Source organism: Prionailurus viverrinus, chromosome B2, assembly GCF_022837055.1.
Source record: "Prionailurus viverrinus isolate Anna chromosome B2, UM_Priviv_1.0, whole genome shotgun sequence".
Lineage (NCBI taxonomy): Eukaryota > Metazoa > Chordata > Mammalia > Carnivora > Felidae > Prionailurus > Prionailurus viverrinus.
The window spans coordinates 95,906,445-95,918,971 of record NC_062565.1 but is presented as its reverse complement, the minus strand read 5'-3'; the positions used below and the strand labels follow the sequence as shown (position 1 = coordinate 95,918,971).

At 43.5% G+C, this 12,527-nt stretch overlaps 1 long non-coding RNA gene across 1 annotated transcript; it reads left to right on the top strand.

The window, feature by feature from the left end:
- LOC125165868 (uncharacterized) lies at positions 1 to 5,078 on the top strand. The gene is made up of 3 exons (XR_007152251.1): positions 1 to 482; positions 2,531 to 2,678; positions 3,296 to 5,078. It is a non-coding gene; the product is annotated as an uncharacterized LOC125165868 (long non-coding RNA).
- The last annotated feature ends 7,449 nt before the right edge of the window (positions 5,079 to 12,527 follow it).

The following is a 12,527-nucleotide window of genomic DNA, read 5'->3' as shown; positions in this document are numbered from 1 at the left end:
AAACAAACAAACAAAAAATAGTCCGGGCGCCGTGCCCCGGAGCGTTTCCGAGGCCGGCCGGGCGCGGCGGCTGTACCGTGGTCCAGCCGCTTCGCTATCCGGCGGGCGGCGCCCTGCTCGCCCCCCGGGGCCGAGGCCCGCGTCCCCGCCGCACCGGCGCAGCGCGGCGCCTGCCAGCCTCTCTGCGTGTGTCTTGGAGCGCGGCGGCCCGCTCCATCCGCTCGCCCCTGCGAGGAAGCGCCGGCCGAGGCCCCTCCCCGCCCCGTCCGCGGTTAGGAGCCCGCGCGCTGGCCGGAGCGGGGGTATCAGGGCAGCGGGCGCGCCCCATCCCTTCCACTCCTTGGCGGGACGACTGCCCGGGTTCACTGCTGTCCCGGGAGCCCACTCCCGATCCTTGGCTTCCGTCTCGCCTTCCCTGAACACCTAGCTTGTACCAGCGTGGCGCTGGGGAAGCATTTGTGGAGACAGGGCAACGTGTGGAGGTAAATGCGACGCAAAATGCTGGGGGGAGCTCTAAGAAGCAGGAAGGGGCAAAAGAGTTAGTTTTCTGGGCTCCTTTCTCTCACTGACCCCAGATTACTACAGATTACTGGGGGTGCCAGTATGCCCATTTTACGGAACGACAGAGAGATCAAATGGCTTCCCTGGGGCCATTTAATGCCAAACGTGGCACACCAAGCTTCTGCCTCATCCCAGCTCCTCGGGTGAAAAGGCTTACCTCCGCCCAGGAGTGTGGGCAGCGGCTTAACCGTGTAAGTAACGAGTAACCCAAGTGCCCAGGCTGTGCTCTCCTTCAGTCCTGATGAAGTGGGAAAAGTTGGAGCACCTGGGGCGGGGTCGCGACCTCTTACCGCCTCCTGCCCTCACCTCCTAAGTGATCTCTTGCAGTCACCAGCCCTAGAGCCTGGCAGTTTCCCCGCGTTCCGCCCCTCCATAAAAATATATGTATTTCCAGCCTGAACTTCTCCAAACTCCAACCTCCCGTTTTGTTTATTCAGCTGCCTACTGGATATCTGCCTCCAGCCGAATGTCTAAAAGATGCTGAAATTTAACTTGTTTGAAGCTTTGCCCCCAAACCTGCTCCATCCATAGCGGTCCTCTTTCCCCTTTCCATGAAGAGCAAACCATTTTTTTCAGGAGGTGCTCAGGTCAATAACCTTGGAGCCATCCTTGACTCCTCTTACTTTCACACTCCAAATGGTGCCTACCAGAAAATGCTTCTGTGTATATCCAGAATCTGACCATCCCTATGGCATCTGGTACTACTACTTGGGCCTACACCAATCTCATCATTTCTCCCCTGGGTTATTATGGTAGCCTCTTAATCAGTCTCCTTGTTTCTTTTTTTTTTTTTTTAAATTTTTTTTAACGTTTATTTATTTTTGAGACAGAGAGAGACAGAGCATGAACGGGGGAGGGTCAGAGAGAGGGAGACACAGAATCCGAAACAGGCTCCAGGCTCCGAGCTGTCAGCACAGAGCCCGACGCGGGGCTCGAACTCACGGACCGCGAGATCATGACCTGAGCCGAAGTCGGCCGCTTAACCGACTGAGCCACCCAGGCGCCCCAAGTCTCCTTGTTTCTACTTTGCCCCCTGCTAGTGTACTCTTCGATCCCGGATCCTGTTCTAGCCAGAGTAATCCTGTTGTATCAGAGAACTCAGAACTTCCAGTCACTCCCCACCTTACTGAGGATCATAGTTTAAATCCTTCCGTCTAGGCTCCTGAGTGACCACTCCGCCCCCTCTGACCCTTCTACTCCCTTTCTCCTTGCCCAAGCTCACACCCATCCAGCCACACTGTGAGTCCTGCCTTAGGGTCTTTGCTGTTCCCTCTGACTGGGCTGTCGGCGCCCCACTCCCATTAGCATAGTTTTCTTCCAGTTTTTGCTGAATACCATCCTCTGGGTAAAATTCCCCCCCCCCCCACCTGTTTAGCCTTGTAACCCAATCCCTGCCTTTTCCTTTTTCTCTGCTTAATTTTTCTCCCTGGTACCTAACTTTTATACTCCCATTTACCTTTGCCCCCTCTTGTTGCTTCTGTCCTTCTACAAGAATGTAAATAACATATATGAGGGTAAGGATTTTTAAAAGTTGTGTCTGCAAATGCATAGAACAGTGCCTGGCACATGGAAGGCACTCAATAAATATTTGTTTATGAGTGAACCCACAATAAAATGGGAGGAAGGGAGTAGCTCCACCATATACTAGCTCTATGATCTTGGGCAAGTTATTTAACTCCATTTTCTCATCTGTAAAAGGATGGTAGATACTTCCTTATAGGGTTCCCAATGTTATTAAATAAGTAAGTACACAAAGAACACTAAACACAGAAGAACACAGTAAGTGGTAGTGATTGTTACTGATATGTAATATTTATAGCATGTAAGCAAGCAAGTCAGACTTCTAAGTGAGCATATATATCAGTATTCTACCTTACTGGCATTTAGAAGTTTTCCTACTTTTAGTGGTGCTATGTAAATTAGAATGTAGCATCCTGAAATCATTTGTTATGGGTGTTTCTTTGTATAGTGCCTTGGAAGTGTGTGGTCACTGTTAACTGCTGACAGCTGAGGGAGAAAAGTCCATCTTTTGCTTAGTTTGCATCAGCATCATCACGTACCATCCCGGTCATCTTCCATGGAAAGGAGGAAGGGGAAATTCGATTCCTTGAGAGAATGTGAGTTATCCCCTTTTATGATTCTATTATGGAAATTCTTCTGAAGGTGTAAAAGGATAGGCTGCCGTGCCTATGGGGTGGAATGGAGGAAGAGGCACTTGACTAGAACCGTGTTTCCCTTCAGGTCCCTAACCTGTTTCCTTAGGCAGATCTCCCAAGGGAGGGCTCACTGGGTGGGGGTTGGAGGGGGGATGATAGGATTTAGTAAGGGAAATTGGCCGGTAGGTCCATCCTGCTCTTACCTCTCTCTGGCTGGCCCAGCTTCTCCAGTGGCTCCTCCCTCCCTTCGCTCTAGCATCTGTCCACTCTGTTTAGACTGGCACCTATGCCTCTTCTCGCTATGAGACACGCTGTGTTTGCTGTGTAACTCCCCCCCACCTCCTCCACCCAAGTGAGCTCCAAGGGGACAGCACTTGTTGTCTCTTACATTCCCTGCTTGCTTTCTTGTTCCTAGGACAGGTCCTGGCACACAGGGGCACTGTCAATAAATTCTTGTTGATTGAATGAGCTCTCCTACAAAGCTTATTTAATTCCAACTAGCAGCCCCGGACATTAATTGAACCAGTCCTTATGCCAGAACACTTTAAATGCATTATCTCATATTATTCTCACAACAGAACTCAGGTTGGTGCTGTTAGAATTCCCATTTTACAAAGAGAGAAAGTGAAGACCAGTGAGGTTAAGTAACTTGCCCAGGGTCACGCAGCAGCTGATAAATAGGGGAGCTAATGACAGAAACCACACAGTCTGGGTCCGGGACCTGAGTCCCAACCATCTTTGGTTAGAAGATGAAGAGGACTGATCGCAGCATCAGGTTCAATAAGCCTGGAACCGGAGAGGTCTTAAGGTTGAAAGGAGGAGGCCAGAGGTCGCCGCCATCAAAATCGTCCCTTCCGAGCTTCTGTGGCTGCTGGGTGGGTCCTGAGGCGTCACACGCGACCATCAGTGTGCCCAGGAGGTTAAGCAGAGAAGCTTCTTCAAAAATGCCCTCCCTTCAAAGTACCTGCTGGTGGCCAAACATCTCTACTTTTCCGCGTGGGAATAAGGGGCCAGTGGGATGTAGATGAGCCACCAAAGGCCCGACAGATTGAGCCCTGAGCTGTCGCGGGTTCCCCCGGCCAGGGGCTCCGCCACCTTCCGATCCCCTTGGAAGACCCCGAAGGAGAAATGTCGGGAAGGAAAGTAGAAACTGGAACTCTGACTCTGGGAAGACAGAACCTGACTGCGCCGGGCGGGGCGCGCGGGTCTGCGCCAGGCAGTTGGGCCCCAAGCCAGGGCGGGGGACGCGCGCGACTGGCCCCAGGAGGGCGAGGCGCAGGGGCCGCCGCGAGTCCCGCGTTTAGGGCACTGGCGTCTCTCGTTCCGCGGTCTCCTTGTGTCTGTGATTAAAACATCAGGAAATGACTTGGAGCCCGAGAAGTTCGCTCTGTGAGCCGGGTTTTCTCAATCCTTGCGGAGATGGAGCGGATGTGGAAACCAGCCCTGCGCCCCCGGATTCAGGTTCCTGTCCCGGAGCTGCTTGCATGCGCCCGGGAACCCATCCACCCACTGGGCCTTCGCGGCGCCAACAGACTTTAAGTGTAGGGAGATACAGAGCATATTGAACACAGATTCATTGCCAGTGTCACCGAATTCATTTGGAGCCATGGGTCATTTTGTGGTTATGTGTGTTGTTTTTAGTCCAAAGATACTAAAATCATAACTACTCATCCTGAGGGTTTCTGGGAAATTTTGGAGATTGAAATACCTGAAAATTCTGGTAATCCCTGTTCAAGTGAGTCAATTAAAAAGAATTTGTTTACCCACACCCCCAGGTAGAATCACAGGAAAGTCAATGGAGAAGTATGCTCAGTCTCTCCAGTTCTGTTTGGAAACTCAAACCCTCCTCCCCGTGTTTTCAGTTGCAAATTAGAAATCACATTAATTGCCCTAAAATGTAGCAATTTGCCTTATGCAGAAGTTTGTTTTTGAACCAAGATTTGCTTCAGTTTTCTTCCCTAGACGGTGTTAGCTGATATCATGGAACTATTAAACAAAAAACCCAACTGATTTGTGTCTTTCTGTCTTAGTTATTGCCATCTTGTACTCTTGGCCGATTAAAAAAAGGCGGGGTGCTTATTTTAAAATGAATTTAGAGTAAAAAGTAATTGAGATGTTTGGCAACCTCATGGTAAAACATAATAGTGTGCCCCAGGATAAAGACTAGAATTTAGTTCCGTTTCTTGCTTCATTACTCACTCACTTGATGTGGCCTCTGACAAGTCCCTTCACTGTCTTGGGCCTCAGGCTCTCTCTCCATCAGTAACAAGGGGATCATCTTAGACATCTACCTGCCTCCTGAGGGTGTTGTAAGGGTTAATGAGATATGTGGTGAATGCTTTGATTCTAGGGTAAAGGACCTGTACAAATAAAACATGATTACATCTCAAGATTCATCTTTGATTCATCTGAATAAATCGACCTTTCCTTTATTAACTCTTCCTATTAAGTTTTCAAAATTGAGTTGATTTAAAAATTCTATGTTGGGGCATTCTATAGATTCACACTCTATAAAAATCCTTGACAAGTTATATTACCCAGTTGAGAGAGAACCTGTATTTGTTCAGAGATATTGAGTAACTTATCTTTCTCATTATGCCGATTCAACTTATTTATTCAACAAATGTGTACTGAAAATGTACTCTTTCTAGGGACTGTACGGGGGTACAAGGAGTGCTAAAAAGAACTGTCTTGTGTGCCTGCTGTTCCCACACGCTATGGTAAACACTTGGTATACATAATCTCATTTAATCCTGGTCACAGCTCCCTGAAATGCAGTCTCTTCTCACCCTGGGTATAGAATGCAAACTGAATTCAGAGTTTCCCCATAATTCAGTAAACCAGGTACAGCCAGAGCAGCTCAGTTCTGTGAAGTCATTTGCAAAAGTAAAGGGCTACTTTTGTTGAAACCACTGATAGAAATTTATGGTCACATTAAAAACAATTTTTTGGGGGCGCTTGGGTGGCTCGGCCGGTTAAGCGTCCGGCTTCAGCTCAGGTCATGATCTCATGGTCCGTGAGTTCGAGCCCCGCGTCGGGCTCTGTGCTGACAGCTCAGAGCTTGGAGCCTGTTTCAGATTCTGTGTCTCCCTCTCTCTCTGCCCCTCCCCTCTTCATGCTCTGTCTCTCTCTGTCTCAAAAATAAATAAGTGTTAAAAAAATTTTTTTTAAAGTTTTTTTTTAATTTAATTTTATTTGGGAGAGAGAATGAATGAGAGCTCAGGGAAGAGGGGCAGAGGAAAAGAGAGAGAGAATCTTAAGCAGGCTCCAAGCCAATGTGGGGCTCGATCCCACCACCCTGGGATCATGACCTGAGCTGAAATCAAGAGTCAGATGCTCACCCAACTGAGACATCCAGGCAACCCTGGTCCCATTTTTTTTTAAGGAAAGATTTTGCCAACACTGCCTCAGCAGGTATGAAATTTAGCTATATACAGTGTTTAACATCCTTAGACCAGGTCATCCAGAAGTTGAGAGGATATTAGAGAAAATTTACAATAAGCAAATTTACATACAGGCAAAATATGATGACTCAGTCGGAATTGGCCAAATGCTCAAAAGCACAGCAAGCATCCCTCTACCCACCCATCCATCACTGCCAAAAAGAAAAGAAAAAAAAAAAACCACATAAACTTTCATGCAGTCTCTACCTAGTTTTTGGAAGTTATCTAAAAGACAAAATTGGAGTTTATATTCAGCTCACAAGAAAGGGGGCCATGTATCCTGATTTAGTGAGAGAAAAGAGAAACCTTGTGGATTAAGCCTGTTTTGCATGAGACACAAAGAAAGATCCTTCATCTATCCCTGGAAATATCTACCAAATGCCAACCCATAATGTTGGACAGGAGAGAAGAAGCAAATTAAGCCAGAAAGTGCAGGTTTTTGTATTCTGCTGCAGACAGGCCAGCTGCCAACAGATTGCTTAGAGAGTTTACTATTTACACTATAGTATTATGGTATTATACATTTGCTCTTGCTGACAACGTGCTAAGTCATCAGCATGATTAAAGTGAACACCCATATGCTGAATTGACAGTGTCCTAGTTTATGGTATCAGACATACGACACTGACACACACACATATAACAGAAGCAGATGTATATATGGAGTGCAGCGTGTGTTGAATGATTTAGATACACAGGAATCAGTTGTGGTACTTTCTACACAGGAGAGAATAGAAAGTGAGACATGCAAGTCGTACATTCAGAGAAAGTAGTCTTGGGAGAATTAGAGGAAACTCCTGTCTGGCTTACAGTTACTTAGTTGGGAAAGGATTCTTGAGAAGGAAACAGAAATGGGGATTTCAGAGTAAGAGTCAGAATATGTTAGAATTGGAAGAGACTTGAGAAGTTCAAATCCAACTCTTTGCTTTATGCAGAGGACCAGAGCCCTGGACTGGCTAGTTCATAGCAGATATAGAGCTCTAATACAGATGCCCACCTTCTGATGTTCTAATGCTTGTCCATGTCAAAGGATTTTTCTTGATGTTGTTTGTTTTAAGTTTTATTTTTATTATGGAGATTTTCAAGTTATACAAAAATAGAATGTGTATCACACCTCCATAGATGATGGCAAGGGAACCTCCATATCTATATTGAAGCTCCATATTATATTGCCTAGCTTTATGCCATTCTTATTTCATCCTTTCCCTTGTTTTTATTTTTATTCTTTTCTGGAGTTTCTTTGTTTTTGTTTTGGTTTTTTAATTTTAGAGACGGTGTGAGCAGGGGAGAGGGGCAGAGAGAGAGAGAGAGAGAGAGAGAGAGAGAATCTTAAGCAGGTTCCACGTACAGCAAGGAGCCCGATGTGGGGCTCGATTCCAGGTACTGGGATCACCACCTGAGGTGAAATCAAGACTCAGATGCCCAACCAGGTGAGCCACCCAGGTGCCCCTGGAGTATTTTAAAGCAAATCTCAGCATCCATATTGTTTCACCAGTAAATACTTCGGTGTGCAACTCTAAGTGATAAGCCTTTTAAAAACTATAACAACTGGGGCACCTGGGTGGCTCAGTTGGTTAAGTGTCCAACTTCAACTCAGGTCATGATCTTGCATTTGTGGGTTCAAGCCCCACATTGGGTTCTGTGCTGACAGCTCAGAGCTTGGAGCTTGCTTGGGATTCTGTGTCTCCCTCTCTCTCTGCTCCTCCCCTGCTCATGCTCTGTCTCTCTCTCTCTCAAAAATATTAAAAAAAATAATAACAACCATGCTATTAGCATACCTCACAGAATTAACAACAAACCTTCATACTATCTAATACTTTTTATTCACATTTCTCTAGTAGTCTCAAAGATATCTTTTTTGCTGTTGGTTTATTTGAATTGGCATCCAAATAAGGTTCACACATTGCATGTTATTGTTATGCAGGCTTATAAGCCTCTTTTATTCTATAAGTGTCTCTCCTCCTTTTTTGTTAATGGTTTTGTTGGTGAAACCAGGCCACTTTTCCTTGTGGAATGCGTGAATTTGGCAGATTGCTTTCCTTATGGTGTGGTGTTCACCTTGTTTCTCTAGAGTATGTATTTCCTACAGCTTGGTGATTAGACCTAGAAGCTTGATTAGGTATAGGTTCAACTTATTTAGGCGGGCTTTTTTCTTCTTGGCAGGAATTTCTGTAAAGTATTGTGTCCTCGCTCTGGTGTCATTTCTGGAAGCACATAATGTCTGCTTATCCTGACTTCAGTAATGCTAATATCGGCCAGTGCTTCATGGGGTGTCAGCTTAATCTCTCCATCAGCTTTTCATGGAATGATTTTGGGATCCATTGATGATTGTTGCTTAGAAGTTCTGTTATTGGGGTGCCTGGGTGGCTCAGTCAGCTAAGTGTCTGACTGCAGCCCAGGTCATGATCTTGTGGGTTGGTGAGTTCAAGCCCCACATCTAGCTCTGTGCTGACAGCTCAGATCCTGGAGCCTGCTTTGAATTCTGTGTCTCCCTCTCTCTGTCCCTCCCTTCTCACACTCTGTCTCTCTTTCTCTCTCTAAAAAATAAATAAACACTAAAAAAACTTGTTTAAATGGTGATTTTCTCATTCTACCATTCATCTGCATTTATTAACTGGGATACTTGTTTATTTTTTTTTTAATGTTTATTTGGGGGTGGTGGTGCATGCACATGTGGGGGAGGTACAGAGAGAGAGGGAGACAGGATCCGAAGTGGGCTCTGCCCTGACAGCAGAGAGCCTGATGTGGGGCTCAGATTCACAAACTGTGAGATCATGGCCTGAGCTGAAGTTAGAGGCTTAACTGACTGAGCCACCCAGGTGCCCCTGGAATACTTCTTAAATAATTTTCCTCGCATCTGCTCTCTGGCTCCCTTGAAGTACTATAGTACAAGGAAAGATAGGATAAATGCTTGATGCTTCCTCATTACCTTTTAGATTCTAGGGTGATGGGTAGGGTGTAATAGAGATGGCAGAGTCAATAATTCCGGGCAAGGTGATCAGAAAGTATCTCTCAGAAGAAATGGAATTTGAGCTAGGACTGGAAAAATGTCTCAAATTTTGACAGGCACAGAAGGGGGGGGGGGAGTCAGAGCATCGTGGTCTGAGGGAACTTCAGGAGCAAACCAGAGGATGCAGTTGATAAACTGCTGTGAGTAGTGCACAGAATGCAGGGACCTCCTGGGGAGTGGCTGGCCTCTCTCAGTACATTGTGACGCTCGTGGTGGAGGAAGGATCTAGGTTTTCCTTCCTTTGAAACTCCAGTGCCAAGAAAGTCACTTGCTACCTACTGAACATTTTTTCAGTAAGTATTTGTTGACTAAATGAATGCATTAATGTGAACTTTCTTTGAGGGCAGTATATGTTTTTTTTTTTTTTTCTGTCAGAGTAGCTTGTTTTACCTCCTTGACCAAAGAACAAAAGTACAGACTATTTATTCTTTATTTTTTAACAGAGTGAAGGGAGAAAAGCAAATGACCCTCTCAACTGACGTATAAAAAGCATGTAACAGAATCCGATACCTTTCACTGATAAAACACTCAAACTAGAAACAGAAGGAAACTACCTCAACATAATAAAAGTTGTATATGCAAAGCCCACAGCTAACATCACACTCAGTGGTAAAAGAAAACTTTTCCTTTAAGATTTGGAACCAGACAAGGGTGCCCGCTCTCACCACTTTTGTTCAACACAGTACTGGAAATTCTAGTCAGAGCTATTAGGAAAGAAAAAGAAAAAGAAAAAGCATTCAAATTGGAAAGGAAAAAGTAAAATTACCTCTATTTCATAATCTTCTATGTAGAAAACCCAATTCCACAAAAAAAGCCATTAGACCATTGCAGGATACAAAGTCAAGTCACAAAAATCAGTTGTATTTCTATACATTAACGATGAACAATATGAAAAGAGAATTAAGACAACCCTATTTACAATAGCATAAAAAAAGAATAAAATACCTAGGAATAAACATAACCAAGTAGGTGAATGATTTGTACACTGAAAACTACAAAGTGTGGCCGAAGGAAATTAAAGACACAAATAAATGAAAAGACATCCTGTATTTATGAATTGGAAGCCTTAATATTGTAAAGATGTCAAAACTACCCAAAGTGATCTCTAGATTCAACACAATATGTCAAAATCCCAAATGCATTTTTGTATAAATTAAAAAATGCTGCATAAAAAAATTTTGCATAAATTAAAAAAAATTCATGCTAAAATTCATATGGATTCTCAAGATGCCTGAATAGCCAAAACAATATGAAAAAGAAGAATGTGGGATACCCCACACTTCCTGATTTCAAAATGTATTACAAAGCTATAGTAAATCAAAACAGTGTGGTACTGGCATAAAGATAGACTTATAGACCAATGGAATAGAATGGAGAATGCAGTAGTGAAACCTCACATACGTGGTCAGATGATTTTTGATAAGGGTGCCACATCCATTCAATGGAGAAAGGACAGTCTGTTCAACAAATGATGCTGGAAAGCCTGGATATCCACATGCAAAAAAGAATAAAGGTGGGCCTTTTCCTTACATTGTATGCAAAAATTAACTCACAACAGATCAACGATGTAAAACCTTCATGACCTTAGATCTGACAATGACTTCTTGACTATAACTCCAAAATCATAGGCAACCACAACAAAAAATAGATAAATTTGACTACATCAAAATTAACAACATCTGTGCATGAAAGGACATAATCAACGGAGTGAAAAGAAAACCCACAGAATGGAAGAAAATATTTGTAAATTGATTATCTGATAAGTTAATATCCAGAATATAAAAAGAACTCCTATAACTCATCAATAAGAAAATAAATAACCCAATTCAAATAGGGGCAAAAGACTTGAATAAACATTTCTCCAAAGAAGATAGACAAACATCCAAGAAGCACATGAAAAGATGTTTCACATCACTAATCATTAGGAAAATGCAACTCAAAATGATGAGATACCATTTAATACCAATTAGTGTGGCTAATATTAAAAAAAATTTTTTTTTTGGTGATGTTTATTTATTTTTGAGAGAGAGACACACACACAGTGTGAGCAGGGGAGGGGCAGAGACAGAAGGAGACACAGAATCAGAAATAGGCTCCAGGCTCTGAGCTGTCAGCACAGAGTCCAATGCAGGGCTTAAACTCTGGAACGGTGAGGTTATGGCCTGAGCCGCAGTTGGACACTTAACTGAGTGAGCCACCCAGGCGCCCCAGTGTGGCTAATATTTTAAAAAAGGAAAAGAAAAGAGGGAAAAAAAACCCAGAAAAAAGTGTTGGTGAGGATGTACACAAATTGGAACTCTTGTACACTGTTGATGGGAATGTTTTCCATTATGTAAAACAGTATGGCACTTCCTCAAAAAACTAAAAATAAAATGACCATATGATCCAGCAATTCCACTTGTGGGTGTATCCCCAAAAGAAATGAAACCAGGTCTCCAGGAGATACTGGACACCCATGTTCATAGCAGAATTATTAGCAAAAGGTGGAAGTAACCCAAATGTCTATGGAAGGATGAATAGATAAGCAAAAGGTGGTATATACATACAACAGAGTTTTATTCAGCCTTACAAAGGAAGGAAATCCTTCATATGATACAACATGGATGAACCTCAAAGACATTATGTTAAGTGAAATAAGCCAGTCACAAAAAGACAAACCTTGAATGATTCCACTTATACTAGGAATCTAGTGTAGTCAAATTCATTGGTACAGAAATAGAATGGTTGTTGCCAGGGTCTGGGGAAAGGGAGAAAGGGGGAGTTATTGTTTAATAGGCGCAGTGCTTCAGTTTTGCAAGAGGAAAAGAGTTCTGGAGATGGATGATGGTGATGGTTGTACAACAATGTGAAAGTATTTAACACTACTGAACTGTACACTTTAAAATAGTTATGTTAAAAAATTGAGACATCTGGGTGGCTCAGTTGGCTAAGCATCTGACTTCGGCTCAGGTCATGATCTCACTGTTCCTGAGTTTGAGTCCTGTGTCGGGCTCTGTGCTGACAGTTCAGAGCCTGGAGCCTGTTTCAGAGTCTGTTTCCCTGTCTCTCTATGCCCCTCCCCCCACTCAAAAGTAAATAAAACATTAAAAAATTTTTAAGTAGTCATGATAATAACTAAAATAGTTATGATGATACATTTTATGTTGCACACATTTTACTACAATTAAAAAATCTTAGGATAAATAAAATTCCTTGTTACTATATACTTAGTCATATAATGGGAGATAGAGATTTAGAGAACTTAAATATACAATTTAGTGTAATACTCTGCAAAGCATAATCCCATTAAATAAATTTAGGTTCAATTACAAATTTTTTAAAAATGTCAAAATCATGAAAACTACAAAGGACTGAGGA